Here is a 22414-nt window from a genome sequence, read left to right as displayed (position 1 = left end):
AAATTTTATTTCTATTTGAAGAATATATTATTTTAGAAGTTTTTTAAATATATAAAATAATAAATTGTGCTTGCTTTTGGTTTGAATTAAATTTGGTATTGAAAAGTTCGTCATTTTACTGGTTCTATACATATTCTAGCAATAAATCAAATGCAGTTTGAGTATCATGGACATTTATGAGCTAAATTATTCATGCTTGGCATTTCATAAATCCAAAGAAAATTCTAAGTGTGAAAAAATGGTCTTTCTATGGTCTGGTAGCAGTTATTTCTTGAGATGGGCCAAGAGTCTCTTTGTTAAGGATCTTTCTTTTAAATGTTGTCCACCTGATAAAAGTAGATGCTAATTTTTCTTTGTCTCAGTTTGATGATTTACTTTGCTAAGTTTCACAAAGCAAAAAAGGGTTTATCTTGGACAGTATGAATTTGAAAGGTATATGTATCAGAGGTAGCCAAAGCCATTCATGTAGTGATTCTCTCTGTTAGAACAGGGAACAGTGTGTTTCTCACCATCGTAATCTTGAAATGGAGTATTCATTTAATGCTAAAGTGCGATGGACTTTTATCTTTGGGAATGTCATCCTTATTCATTCCAGCCCTAACTCTTCAGATCCATGCTCAGCCTGCTCATCTCTCTACGAACTCTTGGTACTCTGCTCTCTGAAAATCGTCTATTGCTATCAAACTGAATCTTCACCTTGTATCTGACTAGTGACACTTGTTATCATAAAGACCTTCAATAGGACATTTCTCATGTTCCTTCACGTTTAGCATCTTACACAGGTGGAAGAGCTGATGTTTTAATAGCACTTCTTCACCCACTCACACTCATTTTTCTAACTTAAAAACTGGGCATCATGCTAAAGTATTTCAATAAACCGCAGATGTCAAATTCTTAACTCTCACAGATTTGTTTTTTTCTCACTTCCTCTGCTCCAGTCTACTTCAGCAACCCACTTCTCTGGTCCCCAGGACGAAATCTTTTCCAGAACTTTTCTGCATTAAATATCTTAAACTCCAAGATTCACTCTCTGACTACCTCTCAACTTTGTTATCACTGCTCCTCTAGTTTGACCTCTTGAAACACTTAAGACAATTGATTGCTCCCTCCTTTTCTAGTCACACAACCTTTCCTATGTTAATTTCTTTTGTTATGTAACCTAGATCAAATGGCAAATCAACTCCACTGTGCTCTCACCAGAAATTGTCATTTATTTGCTCTGTTATTCTCATCCTTCAATACAACCTCAATGAATGGATCTTGACATCATTTGTAAGACACTGGTAAAGACAATGTCAGGGACATAAAGACCAGCATATTTTGTCCATGGATCATTTTCAACCTCAACTGTTTATTAATCTTTATCATTGTCAATAATAGATTGCCTTTCTCACTGCTAATCAAAATCATCTTTGTTTTTATGAACTTTTGAGCCATCTTCTGCTGTCTCCACAGAAATTGCCATGCCATCTACTTAACTGAACTAATAAAACCTTTCAAACAAGATACTCCTTGAATTCCCTTGACCCTCCATCTTACTTATATTTATGTATCTACATTCTTCGCTCCAATCTCAGAGAAAGAGAATGCCATTTACAGTCCACACCTTTCCCTCCCAGCCAGGTCTTTAATCTTGGCGTACATGAGTCCGCCATTACCCTGGTTCGTAAATTAAGTTCTCTTTTCTGAAACTCTTTCTGTCACTCCCCTGAGAAAGTCCTACCCTAAAAAACTAAATATCTTTCCATCCTGTATCAGTCATGGTTGCAGCAGAAACCAGATGGTATGCCAAAATTAGTTTAACTTGAGTAGAATTTTATAAAGGGACTATTTACAGAGAGGTAGGGAGGATGTAGGGAAAGCATAAGGGACAGTGAAGTACTCAGGACCAGTAATTGTGACACCTTTAACATCTGGCAGTGTGAGGTGAATGTTGAAGATTTGCTGTGGTTACTGGACTAGGAGGCAGATAAAACCCTGTGGAAAGGACTGCCTGACAGTGGCTGTGATCTGTGGTTGATAGATTCAGCCACTGGCCCACTCACAGACGTGAAGCTAGAGCCATAAACATCCAGAACTCATATCTTACTCGGCTTTGTTTCTCCCATCTTCTACGAGCATTTGCACTGATTTAACTCAACAGGCAGTCAAAAGACAACGGAGCTAATTGAGTTAGTATGTCAGCCTTGCAGGGCATAGAGCAGGTTAGAGAAGACTGGAAGGTGAACCTAGAGATGAACAAGGGATATATTTATCTTATCTTGGTTTTCTTTACCTTCTCAGCTCTTCTCAGCAACTTGTCGATCCTGGAACTTAGTCTTTTGCGAGTTCTGTCTGACTGTGTTCCCCTTATCCAAAGTGATTTTTCTTTTCTTCTCCAGCTGCTGAAATCCATCTCCATTAGCCAGTTCAGATGTTTCTTTTCTAATATTATTTTGTTGTTTTCATCAGGTAGTGAATTTTCCCCTTTTGTATGTTTCTGTAAAAAGCTTTACGTATCTCCAGCAAAGGAATTTTTTTCATTTTATGGTCCTGCAAATGCCTTTGTAGCAAAGACTCTATCTCATGTCTTGATACGTTCTGTATTTATCATTGCTTGGTTCATGTTAGAGACTCACCAATTATGTGTTTTATTAATTTTCAGGATGTTTGTCTTTCTATAAGGACTGAGTTCCCTGATGATAACTGGTCATCTATATGCCGAATACAGTTTGTCAAGAGTAATCCATTTAGGGTACAAATAAATAAGTGGCTATATTTGAAATGAAAATCACTTTCTAGAAGGTTTGGTAGTCCCAGTTGCTGTTTTTTATCTTGAGTTACATAAATTGGAAAGAATGACCTGGAAACAAGGTCACAAAGATAACATTGGCATGAAAGACAATTCAAGGAAATTTGTGGGCAGAGGACCACATTGCCATTTGGGTGAAGCAGCCTTTCTGTCTTCAATGCTGTTATTGCAAAAGCACAGACAGAGAAAGTCATGTGGGGACACTCAGAATCAAAAGAGACAAATTTACCACTAAAGACACATGCAGTATATACTAAAATTATGGGTCTTATTTTTAAGAAAAAATGTAAAAGAAACAATCTACCACAGTATAATAATTTTGAATTTAAATATATACATTTAATCTATTGTGCATTTTCTCTTTAATAGTATCTATCAATTCTGTATGCATTGCAATGAAATGTTTACCTCTCTCTCCCTTTAATCACCTTAGAAGTCTGCATTCTTATATTGAGAATTGTGATAGAGTAGATTTTGTCAAATTGACCATGTGGAATATCATCTTTTGACTTTTAGGAATAGTTTTTTTCAAATGACTTCACTGTTCACATGCTATACGAGCATTCCTGCATGACTTACCTTGACAAAGAAAATGAAATGAACGAAATATACATGCTTTGACATCAGTGGCTTTCCTTGCTGCCAATTTAATGAAAGACTCTACATTTAACTTTTCATGGCAATTGTGAGAAAATAACATTTCTTTTTCTCAATAAATCTTGTTTTTCTCTTTTATGCTGAGAGATTTTCAGTGTATATTCTCTCTATATATCTTTTTTTCAGTTATCGTTTGCATAGAGGAAAAGAGAGAATAAGGAAAAATTCTACTTAAAAATTTACAGATAAAGAAACATAGCTGATGTTTTGCTTTTGTTTTTAATTAAGCCAAATCAAAAGCTATGTCTCCATTCTTCTGTGCTATCATTTTTGCTTTTTGAGATGATAAAGTCACGTTGTTTTTAAAAAATGTGAAATTAACTAGTTGTGAGGACACTATTCTCTAGCTGCCAACAGTAATTAAAAGTTGGGTTTATTCCCTAACGACACATTACATTTCACACTTCCCTGATTGGAATTTTACTCCCAAGGTGCTCACTGAATGGGAATTTAAAGTTTATTTTTAGGTAGTTTCTTTGTGTTTACACTGTTTTCTTTCCTAGAGACAGCTATAACTAAATGCCATGGTAGAGAATTTTCAACACTCTGAATTAAGTTGTTAGGTTTGTTGAAATAGACCCAAGACAAGCATTATCCCCTTTCTGTAGCCACTCATAAACATGTTTAGCATAAAATCTGTTACTCTTTATTCCTTGTTATTCCTTGTATTCTAATTATATTCCCTGTATTTCCTGATGCGGTTATGTTGCCAGGCACTAGAATATTAGAACAAATAAAATAGGGAAGAAATTATCTAGAAAGGGAAACTATGTAGTAGAGAGATGAGTGAGACAGAAAAGAAAGGAAAAGAATGACAGTTTGAGGCTTTATGAAAGTGTTTTCTGACCAATTAATAGTTTGTGAATATGTGTAGCTTGTGTGTGGGGAAAGAGAATGCAAATACAATATATCAGGATCCAAAAGAGAAATGGCCTAAGTAATTAGGAATCAAAAGCACATGTAGGTTATTCAAACCAGTGTGCCACAGGGTAGTTTAGAAACCCACTTCCGAGGCATGCATATTCATATTCTCATTTACATATGTCCATTATTAATATGCTCATATTGGTATTTCTAATATTTATGGTCACTTTTTTTAATTTTTAATTTTTGTGAGTACATAGTAGATGTATATATTTATGGAGTACGAGATATTTTAATACAGTTCTACAATGTATAACAATCACATCAATGTAAATGGAGTATCCATCCCCTCAATTATTTATCCTTTCTTTGTGTTATAAACAATCCAATTATAGTCTTCTAGTTATTTTTAAAGGCATGCACAAGACATTATTGTCTACTGTGTCATCCTGTTGTGCTGTCAAATACTAGATCAATTCATTCTATATAACTATATTTTTGTACATATTAATTGTACCCATTCCCCCTTCCTGCACCCCACACTACACTTCCCAGCTTCCGATGAGTTCAATTGTTTTCATTTTTAGCTCCCCAAAGTAAGTGAGAACATGGGATGTTTGCCTGATTTATTTCGTTTAACATAATGACCTCCAGTTCTATTCATGCTGTTGCAAGTGACAGGATCTCATCCTTTTTTATGGCTGAATAGTACTCTATTGTATATCTGTGCCACATTTTCTTTATCTATTCGTATGCTGATGGACACTTAGGTTGCTTGCAAATCTTGGCTATTGTGAATAGTGCTGCAATAAACATGGGAGTGCAGATATCTCTTTGATGTATTTCGTTTCTTTTGGGTCTATACCTACCAGTGGGACTGGTGGATAGTATGATTAGTATGATAGCTCTATTTTTTAGTTTTTTGAGGAACCTCCATACTGTTCTCCATAGTGGTTGTACTAATTTAAATTCCCACCAACAGTATACAAGGATTTCCCTTTCTCCACATCCTTACCAGGATTTATTATTGCCTATATATTAGATAAAATACATTTTTTAACCCCCCAAGACAGAGTTTTGCTCTGTCATCCAAGCTGTAGTGTAGGGCACGATCTCAGCTCACTTCTACCTCCGCCTCCTGGGTTCAAGCAATTCTGCTGCTTTAGCCTCCCGAGTAGCTGGGATTACAGGTGCGCACCACCACATCTGGCTAATTTTTGTATTTTTAGTAGAGACAGGGTTTCATCATGTTGGTCAGGCTGGTCTTGAAGTCCTGATCTTGTGATCTGCCCACCTTGGCCTCCCAAAGTACTGGGATTACAGGCATGAGGCACTGTGCCCAGCTGATAAAAACCATTTTAACTAAGGTGAAATGGTATCTTGTTGCAGTTTTAATTTGCATTTTTCTAATGATCAGTGATTTTTCTTCTACCTTTTCTTCAGACCTTTTCTTCTACCTGTTTGCCACTTGCATGTCTTCTTTTGATTATTGTCAATTCATATTTTTGCCCATTTTTAAATCCGATTATTAGATTTGTTTCCTACGGCGTTGTTTGAGCTCCTTATATATTCTGGTTATTAATGCATTGTCTGATGGCTAGATTGCAGATATTTTCTCCCATTCCGTGGGCTGTCTTTTCAGTTTGTTGACTGTTTCGTTTGCTGTGCAGAAGTTTTTTGGCTTGATATAATCCCGTTTGTCCATTTTTGCTTTGTTTTCCTGTGTTGTGGATTCTTCCTCAAGAAATGTTTGCTTAGTCCACTGTCCTGGAGAGTTTTCCCCAAAGTTTTCTTGTAGTAGTTTCATAGCTTGAGATCTTAGATTTAAGTGTTTAATCCATTCTCGTTTGATTTTTGCATATGGGGGGACATAGGACTATAGTTTCATTCTTCTGCATGTGGATACCCATTTTTCCCAGCACAATTTATGGAAGAGACCGTCCTTTCCCCCAAGGTATGTTCTGTGCACCTTTGTCAAAAATGAGTTCTCTGGAGATGTATAGATTGGCTTCTGGGTTTCTCTGTTCTGTTCCACTGGGTCTGTGTGTCTGTTTTTATGCCAGTATTTGATCATTACTTTTATGTAATCTACTTCTTGAATAGTAATTGTAACTCTTTATGCTTTTCTTCTGAAAAATGTTTTTCAGGAATATATATATTCATTGCTTTAAGCAATCTAAAGTTATAGAATAATAATCGTCACTGCTATTTCCTCTGCCTGTATCATACAAAGCACCGTGCTAAGCATTCTTCTTCAGACGTATTATCCATTACATTAACATTAACGACTAGGTATCACTATCCCTAATTTAAAAATGATGCAAAAAGAGAAATGCCCCTTGAAGTAAAGGACGTATAAGAATGTTAGGTTTTGGTTGTCTTACATTATTTCTTACTTATGCTTGGTTTTTGTTTGCTTGTTTGCTGTTTTTCATTCTGTTTGATTCTGAGTATTTCCTTCTGCGGTTCTGAAGCACGGTTCACGTCTCCAGCATAATGTGCAGCATTTCTCACAACAATCTGGAGACTAGCACTGTAATTTAAACTAGAGATACATGTGAAAAAAATCATTATTAGAAAGAGTGTTTTAAAATAAACAAGATACATATTAAATAATTATAATCAATTGATTCAGGAGTAAAGAAAAAAAAATAAGGATTTTAGAGCTATTGACAACTGTGAATTTGTAATGAACTTTTCTACCCACTTGGGAGACTAGGATAGTTTCTAAAAGCCATTTGGGTTCTCTTGCCTATTAGGTTGGTACAAAAATAATTGCAGTTTTTGCCATCACTTTTAGTAGCAAAAAAGAATGTTATCCTTCAAGCTAGAAGTAACTCTATTATATCCCGTTTTCTTTATAATTGCTTTTAATGGCAAAAACCACACTTACTTTTGCACCAACCTAATAGTTTAGTTATTTCCCTTATAACAACATTTTAAAAGATTCTTTAATCTTAGGGGTAAGTAATTTAAGAAAAACTGAACCCACCCTGTAAAATTGACTATGATGTTTCTGGTAAAACCACAATACGGGACTGCTATTAAAATAGGATTCTGGCCAGGTGCTGTGGGTCATGCCTGTAATCCCAGCAATTTGGGAGGCTGAGGCAGGTGGATCTCCTGAGGTCAGGGCTCTAGGCCAGCCTGACCAATATGGTGAAACCCTGTCTCTACAAAAAAAAAAAAAAAACAACCTAAGAAACAAAAAAAAACTTAGCTGGGCGTGGTGGCGGGCACCTGTAATCCCAGCTACTCTGGAGGCTGAGGCAGGAGAATCACTTGAACCTGGGAGGCAGAGGTTGCAGTGAGCCAAGATTGTGCCATTGCACTCCAGCTTGGGCAACAAGAGTGAAACTCCATCTCACACACACACACACACACACACAAAGATATGATTCTGCTTTGAATCATATATTTCATTGTAGTGTTGACTGTAGCCAAGAGTAGTTATAGTGATACATATGAACGGTGCCTGTGAGCCATCTTTGTCGTATTTCCCTGCTAGTGCTTCTCATATTTTCTCCTTTATGCAGTGGACATGTAGATTTGCCAGATCAAAGCCAATGTGTTACATCTGCAAGGACACTCACTATTTATATGTGTGGTTGCCCAAAGTTCTCTCCTGAAAGTACAAGCTCTAGGCCTAGATTAGAGATCACTAACTGTATGTTGCTCTTGCCTTTTCTATTTCTGTTCTTAGTTGCTTTGTACAAAAAAAAAAAAAAAAAAAAAACAACTTTTTTATTCCTATTCAGGTACTGCAGGAGATGCAATGATCTTTTGTTACCATTTTCAAATGATCTCTGCAATGCCTTCTATCTTTACAGCAGCATGGAGGGTGGGAGTCTCCATTCTGTTTCTTTAAAAGAATATCATCCGGCCTCACTGTGTGGTAGACCTTTCTCTGCTACCAAGAAGGGCCTTTCTTTATGTTTGTCCCCTTTATCTTATTGCATTATATATGCCTTGGGACAGAGTCTTGCCTAAAAACTTGGCTACTTAATAATTTAAAATACAAATCTACATGCACTCTCTGCATATAAGAATGTCGTCCTTCAAGCTACAGGTGAATATTTTATCCTCTTCCTTTGTAATTTCTGTCCCTTTCTTGATTCTTTCTTTTCAATCTCCTTTCTTCTTTAACTTTTTCTTTCTCCACTTCATCCCATTTTTTAATTACAAATGTATTTACCAGGCTAATATTAGCCTTACTGGTGGCCTGAAAATTCAAATAAAAAACAAATGTTACTGAGTTCTTAGTTGGACGTTAAAGTGAGGAACAGAAAAAGCTTTTTAAAATAAGCAAAGTAAAAATACCAATGCCTGGTATAGTTTGTGGTCTTTTCTTAGTACTTAGTTAAGTGATGATACCATAATTTCCTTAACTTCCTCTAAATTTTCGAAAATTCAGTTCAATTTCAGTTTCACAAATTTTAAGCATGAGTGCCAAGCAGCAAAAGGAGCAGCGTGTGATCATCATTTTGTGAGACCTGAGGCAAATTTCTTCACAGTGGTCTCTTCACACATAAAGTAAAGGACACTTATGCATACTACAGACTGTTCAGTGAAAATTAGAAATAAGAAATATCTGATATGTGTATAGTTAGCTTAGTTCACATCCCAGAAAATAAAAAGCACTCAATACATAGGTAGTTTGGCTTACTTCATTATGTTTTATAACTGTTTTATGCTACGGGTCTCAAGGGACAAGTGGATAGCACTGTGTTTAAGAATTACCAAATGCGCCTATTTCAAGCTGTAGACTGCTTAGATCTGATGTGTGACCTAGGCATCTCTATTTTTTATATCAAGCCCAATAGGTGGCTTTGATGCTGATGAAAGGACGGGTTTCCGTGATTAGGAGAAGAGAGATGAGATTTATACATTCCTGAACTCAATCTAGTCTTTGACATTTACTAACACGTTGCCTAGATTTAGTTATTTAAACATTTTAAGCTGATTTTAGTGGGGATAAATGAAAGATCGACTTAGCATATAGTAAATAATCAGCAAATCAGGCAGTTATAATCTAGTGGGAATATTTTCACATAAAAAAATTATGTGATGACCTCCCTAGAGTTGACTATAATGCCAAGATAAAAGAAAAAATAATCTTCCAACTTGGAATTATCTACATTATAAATAAATGCAAAGGTAACAACTTTTTCACCCCCTTGTCATTATAGATCCATACTGAATGGAGGAGTTTGTGTCAAAGATGTGCTTCTAAAATTATTTTTTAAACTCCTTCATCATTTTATATACTTACGTTGTTTTCATTATTTTCATAGAAACACAGAGAGAGAGAGAGAGAGAGAGAGAGACAGACAGACAGAGAGAGACAGAGAGAGAGAAAAGAGAGGAAGAGGAAGGCCAAGAAATGGTGAAACCTCTGCTTCCCTGTTCACGCGATTCTCCTCCATCAGCCTCCTGAGTAGCTGGGATTACAGGTGCACGCCACCACGCCCGGCTATGTTTGTATTTTTAGTAGAGACGGGACTTCTCCATGTTGGTCAGGCTGGTCTCAGATTCCTCACCTCAGGTGATCCACCCTCCTTGGCCTCCCAAAGTGCTGGGCCCCACCGCGCCTGGCTGTAATAAGATTCTTAATACAGGAGAAAACAGATCGTGTCCAGTCAGAGAATCTTTTTCTGTGATTTCTAAGATCATGGTGGTTTTTTTTTTTTTTTTTTTTTTTGGCTTAAGCTGATTATTAGTGAGAAGACAGTCTGAGTACCTTAGTTCCTTCTTACAATTCACCCTCCACCTTATAGTTCTAGTAATTCAGTTTCAGCTTTTCCAAATAATTCAAGTATTGCATACATGTTCTTAAAGCTGTGGTATACCGATAAAGACAAATGCATTTTACCAGTATTTTAAAGACATACAACATAAAAATGTAAGTTTTTACTGTCCCCTGCCTTCCTCTTAATCTCTCTATACTTTCTTTTTAGTCCCATCTATACTATTTATCTTGAAAGAAAATTACAAAGGCAAGTAGCAAATAATGAGACCAGTCGGAGAGTGTGTTCTACCTTTAATGTTGCCAGCATCTAGTTAATTTAAATACTGAAAGAAAAATCAACTACCTTGTCCTCCACACTCAACATCAAAAAGCGCAGTGAGCTCCTATTGCTTGCTACTACTTGTCTTAACTGCGTAGCAATAACAGTGAGGGAGAAAAAAAATGGCTTTGCCCAGCAATAGTTTCAGCAGCCAAAAGTTAATACTTCCTTTATACTTAATAAAAAGCAAAGGCTTCAAACCTTAGGCTGATTTTAAGACCAAACCTTCAGGCAGTATGACTGTAGTTCTAACATTCTCGCTTCATTGAGGGGAAAATTCCATCAGTTTTCACAGAATGAGAAATATAAGCACACAAATATTGAGTATTCTGAGCCTACTAATAAACCTAAAAGTAAAAGAACACTTTGTGCAAAGACTTTGAAAAATACAAAGGATAGATGGCCTCTGTGTAGTTAAAATAACCTTTTAGGTTTTCGTTCTTTCCAAACATTGACTCTAGATTCGAGAAACTGAAACTAAACCTATAAAGGCCTTGGACCAATGCAGATTTAGGCTCATAAGCTGATCAGAGAATTAAATATTCTGTACTTGGAAGATCCTCTAAATAATGCATTTGTTCCTTGCCTTTGTTAGCATGTTTGTTTGTTTGTTTATTTTAATCAACAAGTCTATCTTTGTTCCACTGCTGCTATTACCTGAAACTGAAGTGATAGAAACTCATTAATGCAGATTAGTGTCTGAAAGTGAGCAACACTTATAGATTGCAATTCTTGTTTTCCTTTTCCAAATATTCTCTTGGGTGAAAAAAAAGCCAAGGGGCTAGTTGCTAGAGGGGAATTAAGCCATCTCAAACAAACAAACAATAGGTTTAATCCTTTTTTACTCTGGTGTTTATAAAAGAGCAGATTACCCATGGTTGGAATAGACGTTCTGCTACTTTGCATTCTGATTATGGTAGCTAATGGCAAAAACACAAGCACAGACCCGAAACTTAATAATAATGCATATTTTAATTCTTTCAGAAACAAAATGATAAATTTTCACTACATTCAGCACTTTAATCTCTGCCGAGATGGTATACTTGAGACCCAGAAGAAAGAATATGTTAAATCAGAATCTATGTGAGGGTGGTCTTTATTACACGAACAGTTTATTACATGATGTAAGAAATAACATTACAGGAGTTTGGCATGAAGTCAAACTCATCGCACAATATCAGATTTAAATATAGTATCATATTTTAATCTATTTTTGCCTTTGTCAAATTGACAGTCATCTTTTTCTTGTAATTAAATATCAGTTTGGACCCTTAGGCCTCTGAGACAAATTGGTTGTATTCTTATATGTTAAACACTGATTTAATTCAGTTCAATCTTTTAATTCTTCTTCCTTTAATTACTTAGTAGCTAAAACTAATAACTGGTTTTGTTTCTTTAAACTTATTGTGTAGTCTTGCCAAAGCAAATTGCTATATCTGATTTCATGTGAACGCCAAGTTGCTTAGCAACTTAAATCTGCCTTATATTTCATGTTTTTGCTTCCTCTTTAATCTCTAAATTTTTATCAGGGTGTAATTTTAGGCATATATCTATATTTACACAGATTTTTAAAAAAATTCACACAGTGAACAGTTTGTTCTCCATTGAATTTGTAGTTGTGTGTTTGGGTGGAGAGGGGGGCAAAGGACAGAGAGATGCAGTAAGAATAGGAGAAAGACAGAAGGGGGAGTCTGAAGAGGAAAGGGAAGTGAATGAGAGAATGCATTTATAATATCCTATTCTTGTATCTTTCATGCTCTTAAATGTTACGACTTTTCTACCTTTATATGTGGTGCACATGTTCTGTTTTGTCTTCCAGGTACCAAGGCTCTTGTTTCTAACCTCAAGGAGTGGGGATTTAGTCATCTACACTAGTTCCTGCACAATTTCATGCATAATTGGCATTCGGGCTCAGAAGACTCTTAAACCGGATCCGATTCAGAGCCTTGTGTGGTTTTATCCCCAGAGAGAAATTATCCCTTTGGGAGGTTTGTCATCTTTGTCAGGAAGAAAATGGTGTTAGTATTTCCTACTTTCATTGTGTCGTGGCAGACAGGCAGTGACTTTTCAGCCAGGTCCATAAGCTAATTGTAGAAATGATGGAAAGTGTCAGAATGTAAAGAAAAAAAAAAGTCTTAGAGTAAGTGACAGTTGTCACTTTGCTTATTTTCTGCTATTTGCTGTCATAGGCACCAAACTATAAAGGAACATTTGAAGGAGAAAAAAGATTTGTTTCACACATGCATAATATTGAACACAAATGAGCTTTAAATATTGGTGTACATTCCTTCAGAATGTAATTACCCTACATTACCCTATCAGTCACTCTTCTTCATCAGGGGCCAAAAATAATTTCTCCAGCGTCTCTCCATTCTTGCATACCCACTCTCATCAATGCATACTCAGGGGTGTGTTGCTTACAAATCAGGAAAACAAATGGCAACAAGGAGAGTGAGCGCCCGTTAATTTTGTGCTTTCTTTTTGAGAACAACAGCTTCAACCCAGCTATTAGTCGTCTTGAGCATGAAAGCAGTCTTCAAACTTGAAACAGAATTGCTGGTTTCAACGTTATGTTTTTATTTTTATGTTTTAGACTGGGGATCACATTTAAATAAGGCTATTTCAATGCTTGTTTAATGAATGCTAAATTAATTATAGTTTCCTTTTATGGAAGTTTGAGGGGTTTTTTGATATCCTTATTTTTTTTCCACTCTGCTTTTTTCTGTGTGTGTGTGTGTGTGTGTGTGTGTGTGTGTGTGTATGTGTTTTCATTTCTTTTTAGATGCTCTGCAATATATGACTAAGACTTTTTTGACCGGATTTCATTTCTTTTCCATGTCTATCATTTGCAAAATTTAAAAGGAACAATTTATTATCTATTGTTTTTAAAATAAATAGCATTGAAAGTGGCTCTATGTGCATTACTGCAGAACAGTTTTGAACAGCTTAAACTCCACCTAGTTGAACAACTGCATATGGATAGTCGCAGTCTCAGTTCTCTTCCAAAGAACTTTCCAGGTGATTTAAGTAAGGAATTCTAAAATGTTATATGGAGAAGGCTCAAGATCACCTCTACCATCTTTTTAGTTCTTAATTGGGATCTTTGGTTGAGTCTAAGAGCCAAATTGTCACAGACAGATTAATAGGCGGTAAACATACAAATGTTATTAATTTGTACATGTACATAGGGATCCACACAGAGAGTGAATACCTGAAGAAATAACCAAAGCAGAAATCTATTACACCTTTTAGACAAAGAAATGATGCATACATGAAGAAATGACAACACAAAGGCATTTGATCTAGGGGTAGTCAATCATGGAGAAGTCCCTGGGATATATTAGGTGGGGGTGAAGCAGTGGAAGATAAGGGTTATTTTAGTAACTTTATTTGTACAGATTCATTGCAACATCAGTTCCAAGTCTTTAATGATAAAAAAATATTTTCTCATCCTCATGCAGGGAAGGTACATTTAAAAGAAATTTTATGGCTTGCTACAGGTAGGAAGGAGCTGGTCAGATACCCCTTTCTGCAACTATTTCTCAAGTCTCTTCAGCTTGAAATAATCAATATGCCAAATATAGGGATGTTATAGGGTGCCATGTCCCTAACTCCTTCAGATGTGTGGGCACATACATGACCATAAACATGTCTGTTAGGCTGGGTGCAAGGGCTCATGCCTGTAATCCAAGCTCTTTAAGAGGCTGAGGCAGGAGGATCGCTTGAGGCCAGGAGTTTGAGATCACTATTGACAACTTAGTGAGACCCCATGTCTCAAAAACAAAAACAAAAATGAACAAAACAAACAAATAAAATAAACAAACAAAACTAGGGATGGTATACTCCTAGCTTCTCAGGAGGCTGAGGTCAGAGGATTTCTTGAGCCTTGGAATTTGAGACTACAGTGAACTATGATTGCCCTACTACCACTCAAATCTGAGTGACAGAGTGAGAGCTTTTCTCAAAATAAATAAATAAAAAGTCTGACAACTTCAGGCACTGTATGTTTCTCTCTTAAGTCCCCATTACCATCCTTTTCTGGTCAAATTTACAATTATCCTTGCCTGGGGTATACAAAGCCACTTAGAAGAAACCATACTTTTGCTATTATCTATCATATAAAATTCAATATCCATTGCAACAGAAGTATATATGAATGCTACCAATCTTTCTAATTTTTGAGTACCAGAAAAAAAGCTCCTATCATAAATAGGCAGAATTCTTTCTCCACAACATTATGCCATACTATGTACCTGGGCCTCTAAATCTCCTTGTGTTCACTCACAATGTGAACACACAGTTGTTCAGCAGGGTTCCTGAAGTATCCTTTAGAATCCTTGTGACCTAAGTAGGGAAAGGAACTACATCATCCAACCACCTTACTTCACCTTAGCTTATTGCCAACCAAAACATCTGTCCTTCCACCTAATACTGCAGATTATCCTGTGCCTATGAATAGATTCTAAAAGTTGTGCATTTCATATGGGTGAGAAGAAGGATGTTTCCTATTAGGAGCAGTTGGCCAAAACCGTACTGAATACAAAGTCATATCTATTCAGTAGTAAAAGAACCCCTACCCCCCACCATAAAAAAAAAAAAGACCTAGGAAATGTGAGATTTAAAATGCAATCCTCAAAGTAATTTGGCTTTTCTGCCAGGTGCTGATTTGTTATAGCACTGAATGATGAAACTTGCTTTTCGTAGAGAATTTTGGGTCAGTTGGAAGGGTCTGTTCTCTCTGCATTTTGAAGGGATACACATTCCAGAAGAAATTAGCTGGGGTTGGTATACCAACTTTGTAAAATTGCTTCCTCTCAGCAATGAGGATATCCTTTGATATAGATTACATTTCCTTCTTATACTTTCTGCCAAGTCTTTTCTGGGCTAAGATATTGTACACTGTTTTTACCTTTTAGGAATGAATTACCAACCAGACAGAGATGGTTCCAGGAAAGTCAGTTGCCAAGAAAAAAAAAACAGTGAAATTCTTGGGTGGATATTTGGCATCCAAGCTAAGAGCATCCCATTTATAAAAAAGTTTTAGTGTCTTTTTCTTTCTTTCTTTTTTTTTGTTTGTTTTTTTTTTTTTTTTGGAAGAGTCTCAACTGATAGAGAGCCAGCTAGTGAATGGATATGGATTAGAAAAAATTATTCCTCAAACTGATATGTTTCCAACATTCTTCAAAATTGGTCCCATACAAAGAATGTCCTTTGGTTTATGATAGCTGTCACTGGATACAGAGCCTGGCACACCCTACTTCTACACGACCAGGTGTTCATAAGACATTGCTTTAAAATGCCACTTCATCTTTGACTGTTAGCCTGGATTGTTTATAGTTGGTTTCCAGAAGCCCATTTCTTTATCACACATGTGATGTTGTCGTTCTCTGTATCTTTCAAATATTTGTTCTGATATCTTGGCTTGCTTCAATTATCTTACTTTACCTCATTAGACACTGGGGGAAATCCAGAAGCTGAATATGCTATTAATGTGGCACAAGATTTATTTCAGTTTTGGAATTATTGTTTCTTTCTAGAAAATTGTGATAGACCTAACCTGGCAATTCTGTGTTATATATGAGTTACATAAAATATAAATTTAACAGTAGAAGACAGAGGGTTCTAATCGTATAACTCTTTAAAAGATGTCCAGTTTTTTGTCTAGCTCATTTACATATTTTCTTCTTTGTTCTCGTGCATTTTGATATAGGTGTATTTTATTTTACAATGTGGGCTATGTATAAGACAATCTATTCTAGTGTAGGAAAAATTATTAGAAATGGTATTTCTTTTTATTTTAATACTACTATCCCATGGTTCAGTAGATTTTATGTATATTTTATAACGTTCCAAATGAATGAATTAGGCAGTATATGTGTATATTTCACAGATAAAACTATGCATGCGTGAGGAGGATGTGTAGACTTTTTTTTTTTTTTTTTGCTGTGAATGTGCAATCAAATAAAGGTAGGAAACAAAATTGATGACATCTTTTAGAGCTGTTTCACTCAGGAATATGTTGACAAATATTCAACACTCCCCTGATGTAAGCAGATATGTGATACCAGTTTCCTGGAACATGACTTGAATATTTCCTCTTAAAAACTATACATTGGAAAAAGGTTCATATGATTTAACTAAGAAAACACATTCCATAATCTCTTTTATATTTTTTATATTGGTCTACTCAGCAGCATCCCTAAGTAGACATCTTAGGAACATTGGATAGTGTCTTTTCTAGTTGAAAGAACATCCCAAAAGATTGAAAAGTGTGTGAATGGAGGAAGCCAGGACAGGTGGTTATGTTAATTAAAACTGTATTATCTGCATTTTGATTGTAAGTAGCGGTTTATGCACTGAGAAACTTGCAAACAATGTGTACAAATCCCATTCCTGAGAGGTCTAATTATTTTTAAGGAAGTTTAATAATTCTGACTACACTGTCAGTTATAAGTCATACTCATTCAGTCGGCCTCTGGTGGTGATTTGTTTAAAATAGCCAAAGGACCTTATCATGTTGCATTATTCCAAAATGCATACAAAGATTCAGTGAACCAATTCTTTACTTCTCCTTCAGCTGCCATATTCCCAAATCCTTTACAATTTTCTTTTCTTTTTTACTTTTTAAAGAGTCAGATCCATTAATTCATTGTGACCCCAGGCATGGAATTAAACTACCATTTCCACAACCAACAGCAAAAACCCATGGGGTCAATTATAGTTATTGGTTTGTTTTGGTGATTGTATCTTATAAAGTGTAAAACACAGTATACCGGTTGCCAATACTAAGTTATAATGATATTTTTTGACATGTAAGCATCAACTAATTAGTAGAAAAATGCAAATTTGCCTTATCTCTAAAGAATAAATCAAAGGATGATTTTACTAAGAACTATAATTTTAGAATAACATCTTAAAATCCTGTTATGTGACAATTAAAAATGACTAAATATAATTTAGAAAAATTATGAAATTAATATAAAACTCTTTTGCAATTACATTTACCTAGAGTAATTCTCATGGACAGACTAATGTTTATAAAATGCTTTCAAAGGATTGCCTCACAAAGCATTAAATCATGAAAATATATCTTTTTAAATACTATTTCATTACATGTAAAGACTGCTGTTACATTAGCATAAATAGTGATGAGAGTATACTCTTTCAGTGATCAATACACATCATACATATAGGTAAGAATTTTTTATGACTCCAGAAATATCTTACCAAGTTTCCAAAATAATAAACAATAGCTTAGCATTTCCTAAAACATAAGACATAAAAGGTTCTGCAGATGTATTTTTATAAGATGGAATCTATTAAATCAAGGTATGTAATAAGCAACATGACAAGTGACTTTGAAAAAGATTTTGCAACATATTCCATAAGTTAACTTTTCTTTTTATACCACATTCCCTTGTGCAAGAAACCCCATCCAAATTTCTGTCATCATATTCCTTGGCTCCAGCCCTTTTTTCTTTATATCTGTCACCAGAGACACTGCATTTGCTTCTGTTGTAGAGCAACAACACCCTTGCTGGTCACTCTCACACCACATTTTTGTCCTTGATGACCTACCAATTCTTTATACTCAGAGCACACAGTATAGTGCAAATCCTGACGGTGGGTTCTACAGTTATGGTAATAGATTATAAAACCTTTCCAACAATGGAAATTACAATAAGGAGGTCCCCAAGGCTATTTTAATTTGTCGATTATCTCTCCTATAATGGGAGCTTCTCATATAAATTTACATATTGTTTATTAAAAAATAGAAACAAAATGAAGGAGCAGGACCCTGCAGTGTGTGATGGGAGAGGTGGTCACAAAAGGGAGTAAATTTATTGAATACACACTGTATGCCAGAAACAAGGATAACATCATTACGTAAAGTATATCTTTAACTTTCACAAATGGTTTTAAAACTAATATTTATTTTATGCATAAGAAAATGAGGATAAGTAGCTTGGTAAAGATTAGAAGATACTTTATCCAATGGTCTACTTGAACTCCTATATCCAATTCTTATAAACTAGTTTACATAAAGTCACTCATAAGTCAGCCATGACCACTTTTGAATAATCAAGAATATGACATACAAATTAAATCTTGAGAAATGTAAGAATTGACATTTCTTCTCATCAAACAAAGCAGAAGACTTTCTGTATTTGCTGCTGATATATTGTTTTTGTGATGTCCAAGATCTCTGCAGCGTGACCGTAATAACACAAGTCGGAAATTAAAGTCCCAACTTTTAATTAATGTATATATACTATACAGAAACCTATGGGATCCATAATATGCTCGGCATCATGTTCTATATTTTCAAGGAAAAGAAAAATAAAGCTCCAAATACTTTTTTCCCCAAGAACTCCCAACTTATTGGAGTAATAGTTCAGATTCAGCATGTTAAGTGCCAAGATGATGTGTGGAAAAAAAGATGACTGGTTCACAAATAAAGTAGTACATTCTGTTATAAATAGTAGGAGAGTGATTTGTTTTGTTTTATGTAATAGACACATTTTGACATTGTCTTAAAGAATGAATAAGAGCTACTGGACAAAAGGGATAGAGGAAGGTATTCCAGACAGATGTGTTCAAATTTGAGAGACAGCAGAAAGTGGCGAAAACTGTACTTATCTGTGTATGGAATAGAAGTATGAAAATGGGCAAGGGAAATTTTCCTTGAGCTTGTGTCCCATGGTGAGGACTTTGGACACTAGAAGCAGAGATAAAAGGATTACAGCTGTAACCAAGAAAGACTGCTGAGGCAGCAGAGATAAAATACATAAAGGAGAAGTCAGTTTGATTGTTACAATAATCAAGTCTAGGTACCCTTAGGACTTAAATTAGGACAATTTCAGCAAGGAGTGAGAAGCAAAACTCAAACGTTATCACGATAAACTTAGGATGTGTAATTGAGAGAACGTGGTGACCAATTACATGTGGCATGAGAAAGAGGTGGTTGTTGAGGGAACTCCCAAGATTCCAGGTAATGTGGAAGACAGGATGATGAGTTCCGTTTGAGGTAGATGATTTGATATTCCGTGAAACAGAAAAAGATATATCTAGTAACCAGCCACCAATGTAATCCAAAGTTTGGTACAGATTAGAAACAGAAAATACAGAATGCACAATGATAGCTGAATCTTGGGCATAAAATAAATCAGCAGGAAGGAGTATTCAGAGGGAACATGGAAAGACAAGATGGCCAAGAATTGGATATATGGAAACATAGCATTTAAAGTTTATTAGGGGAAAAATAATGGATGGTAGGAAGGGAACAACACAGTTTTAGAATGAAGTAGGGGATTTAAAATGTTTCAGGGAAAAGGCAGTGGTTAATTGCATCAAGTAGTAGTATGATTCGTTTTGATAAAGATAATGGCTAAGTGGCCTGGTGGTTCAGCATTTGGATCATTAGTAATATTAGTGGGAACAATTTCAGTGAAGTAGTAAAAATGAAGTCAAATTCCCTGGGTCTCTTGAATTGAAAGTGAAGTAGTAATACAATAAATATAAACTAGTTTTTCAAGAACTTAAGTGTGAGAAGTGATGGAGATAATTAAACCTACATTTGTTGCATGTTTAGTTTTTTTTTTTTTTTGAGACGGACGGAGTCTGGACAGTCACCTGGGCTGGAGTGCAATGATGCGATCTCGGCTCACTGCAACTTCTGCCTCCCGGGTTTACACCATTCTCCTGCCTCAGCCTCCTGAGTAGCTGGGATTACAGGCACACACCACCACACCTGGCTATTTTTTTGTATTTTTAGTAGAGACAGGGTTTCACTATGTTGGCCAAACTGGTTTCAAACTCCTGACCTCATGATCCGCCAGCCTCAGACTCCCAAAGTGCTGGAATTACAGGCATGAGCTACTGGACCTGGTCAATATTTTTCTTTAATTTATTTGTTTCCTTGTGATCTGAGAAAATGCTTTAAAATCCTGCATAGCATCTATATTTAGATTGGAGAAAACAGCTTTAAAATATAAAGATTAACACCTAGATGATGTGGTGTTCAGTTGTTCCTGAAAACTAATAATATGGTGAAAGTTAGATAATTCTCATCCACTTTTTCAGTAGCATAACTTTCAGTAATTTAATATTACATTTTTTTCCCCATAGACTCAGGCTGCTACATTTAACAGAAGTTCCCTCACTTACCTCACCATCTCGCCGCTAGCCACATCTTGGGTTGGACTCCCTCCTCCTTGACCACGAGGAAAATAAAATTATTCAGTCATTTCATCAGCCCTCTTGGGAATCAATATACACTTTGTGGGGACCCTGAGGCAGATGTTGTGGAAACAGAGTGTATCCCAGACCGCACTCAGTGTTATGTTGGGGGCTCTGTATTCGTGAGCATTGCTCATCGTGCTCACTGACCGGAAAGCCACTGGTCTCCAATAACTCCGGTAGGAATTCGGAGGCTGCTTAAGGCTAAAGATGACCAGGTAGGAGGCTCTAACTTCCTTAGAACCAAGGAGTAAAAGGGTCAGTATATTGAACTACACTACACATGTACGCCGCATGCAGAACACTTGTTGGGCAGATCTGACCTAAAGTAAATAGAAAATAACATAAAATAATCAAAGTATATCAAATTAAAACTCTGGAAATATATCAAAAACATCAAAGTTTGCTATGGACCAAAATGAAATGCAACTAAAGATTTTTCCATGACTTATTATAATAAATCAGCAATCATTTGCAGAGAGCTCTACAATTTTCTAAATATATTTTATCTCATTTGATATTAAAAACATTAAGTAGGAAAGGAGGTAGTATATGCATTTCATAATTGAGGAAGTAGAGAAGTGAGAGATCTAGAAATAAAATGGCTTGCACAAATGTTAAAATCTGGCCTGTACCGGGCGCGGTGGCTCAAGCCTGTAATCCCAGCACTTTGGGAGGCCGAGATGGGCGGATCACGAGGTCAGGAGATCGAGACCATCCTGGCTAACACGGTGAAACCCCGTCTCTACTAAAAAATACAAAAAACTAGCCGGGCGAGGCGGCGGGCGCCTGTAGTCCCAGCTACTCGGGAGGCTGAGGCCGGAGAATGGCGTGAACCCGGGAGGCGGAGCTTGCAGTGAGCTGAGATCCGGCCACTGCACTCCAGCCTGGGCGACAGAGTGAGACTCCGTCTCAAAAAAAAAAAAAAATCTGGCCTGTAGGTATCAGATGCATTTCCAGAATGCAATTAATTTCAGTTATTTAAGATAATTATAGAAAATTTTGCCACAAATGGTATCTGCACCTGATTCTATATTCTTAACATTTAATAAGAGGTATTCAAATTGTGGAAACTACATTTAATTCTCCTTCCACAGTCTTCCCTCCAATCCTTTCAAAATTATGACTGTGATACATAATCGCTGTCTGAAAAGAAAGGACAAGAAGTATTGAATTCTTCAAGTTACAGATTCTAGGTACTCATGACCAAGGTGGCAGGGATGTACTCCTTTCTTATGGCAGTTTAGACTTGGCATGAAGGAGCATACAAGGACTGCCGCTGAAAAGCCGCCAGCCTGCTTCATGCTATTCTTAAAAGGAAGAGCAAAAAAGGCTCGAGGCCTTTCCAAAGCTTTTGTGGAGACTAGCCAGACTTCTGGGATTCAGAATGGCTTGATGACTTCCTCATCTGTCACTTGAGCTGCCCTGACATTCAAAAACTTTGTACAAATCCTTCTAGGTATAAAGTTAAGGTCAGTAAGTGACTCTAAATATAGGTTAAAAAATTAAGTCCTACCTCATAGTATCAACCACAAAAGATTTTATCATGGCTGGGGCCATTTTTAAAATAAGTTTATGAAGGCGATTCAACTGCATCTATTAGAACAGAGATCTTCACCATATGACTGACTGTAGATTGCTTCTTCACCAGCAGTCATGAATACCTTGCAATAATATTAAATGCATGGATCTTAGGATACATACGTAAAGGTACTTGAGGTTTAAACGATCACTGGAGATATTTAAAAATATTTTTGTCAAGGTCAAAACTACTCCCAAAACATAACTAACTGAA

At 36.1% G+C, this 22414-nt stretch overlaps 1 protein-coding gene and 1 long non-coding RNA gene across 4 annotated transcripts in view; both read left to right on the top strand.

The window, feature by feature from the left end:
* LOC105485513 (cell adhesion molecule 2) overlaps positions 1–22414 on the top strand; it is a 1093059-nt gene that overhangs the window by 70332 nt on the left and 1000313 nt on the right. The window lies entirely within an intron of this gene.
* LOC139361007 (uncharacterized) overlaps positions 1–22414 on the top strand; it is a 123153-nt gene that overhangs the window by 67600 nt on the left and 33139 nt on the right. The window contains exon 2 of the long non-coding RNA XR_011618584.1: positions 1–22414. This exon is cut by the window's left edge and continues 11928 nt beyond it; it is cut by the window's right edge and continues 33139 nt beyond it. This is a non-coding gene — a long non-coding RNA (uncharacterized lncRNA).

The sequence above is a fragment of the Macaca nemestrina genome, chromosome 2 (genome assembly GCF_043159975.1).
Source record: "Macaca nemestrina isolate mMacNem1 chromosome 2, mMacNem.hap1, whole genome shotgun sequence".
NCBI classification, from domain to species: Eukaryota; Metazoa; Chordata; class Mammalia; order Primates; family Cercopithecidae; genus Macaca; species Macaca nemestrina.
Note: the sequence above shows the minus strand (reverse complement) of the source record. Positions and strands in the feature narration are given on the sequence as shown.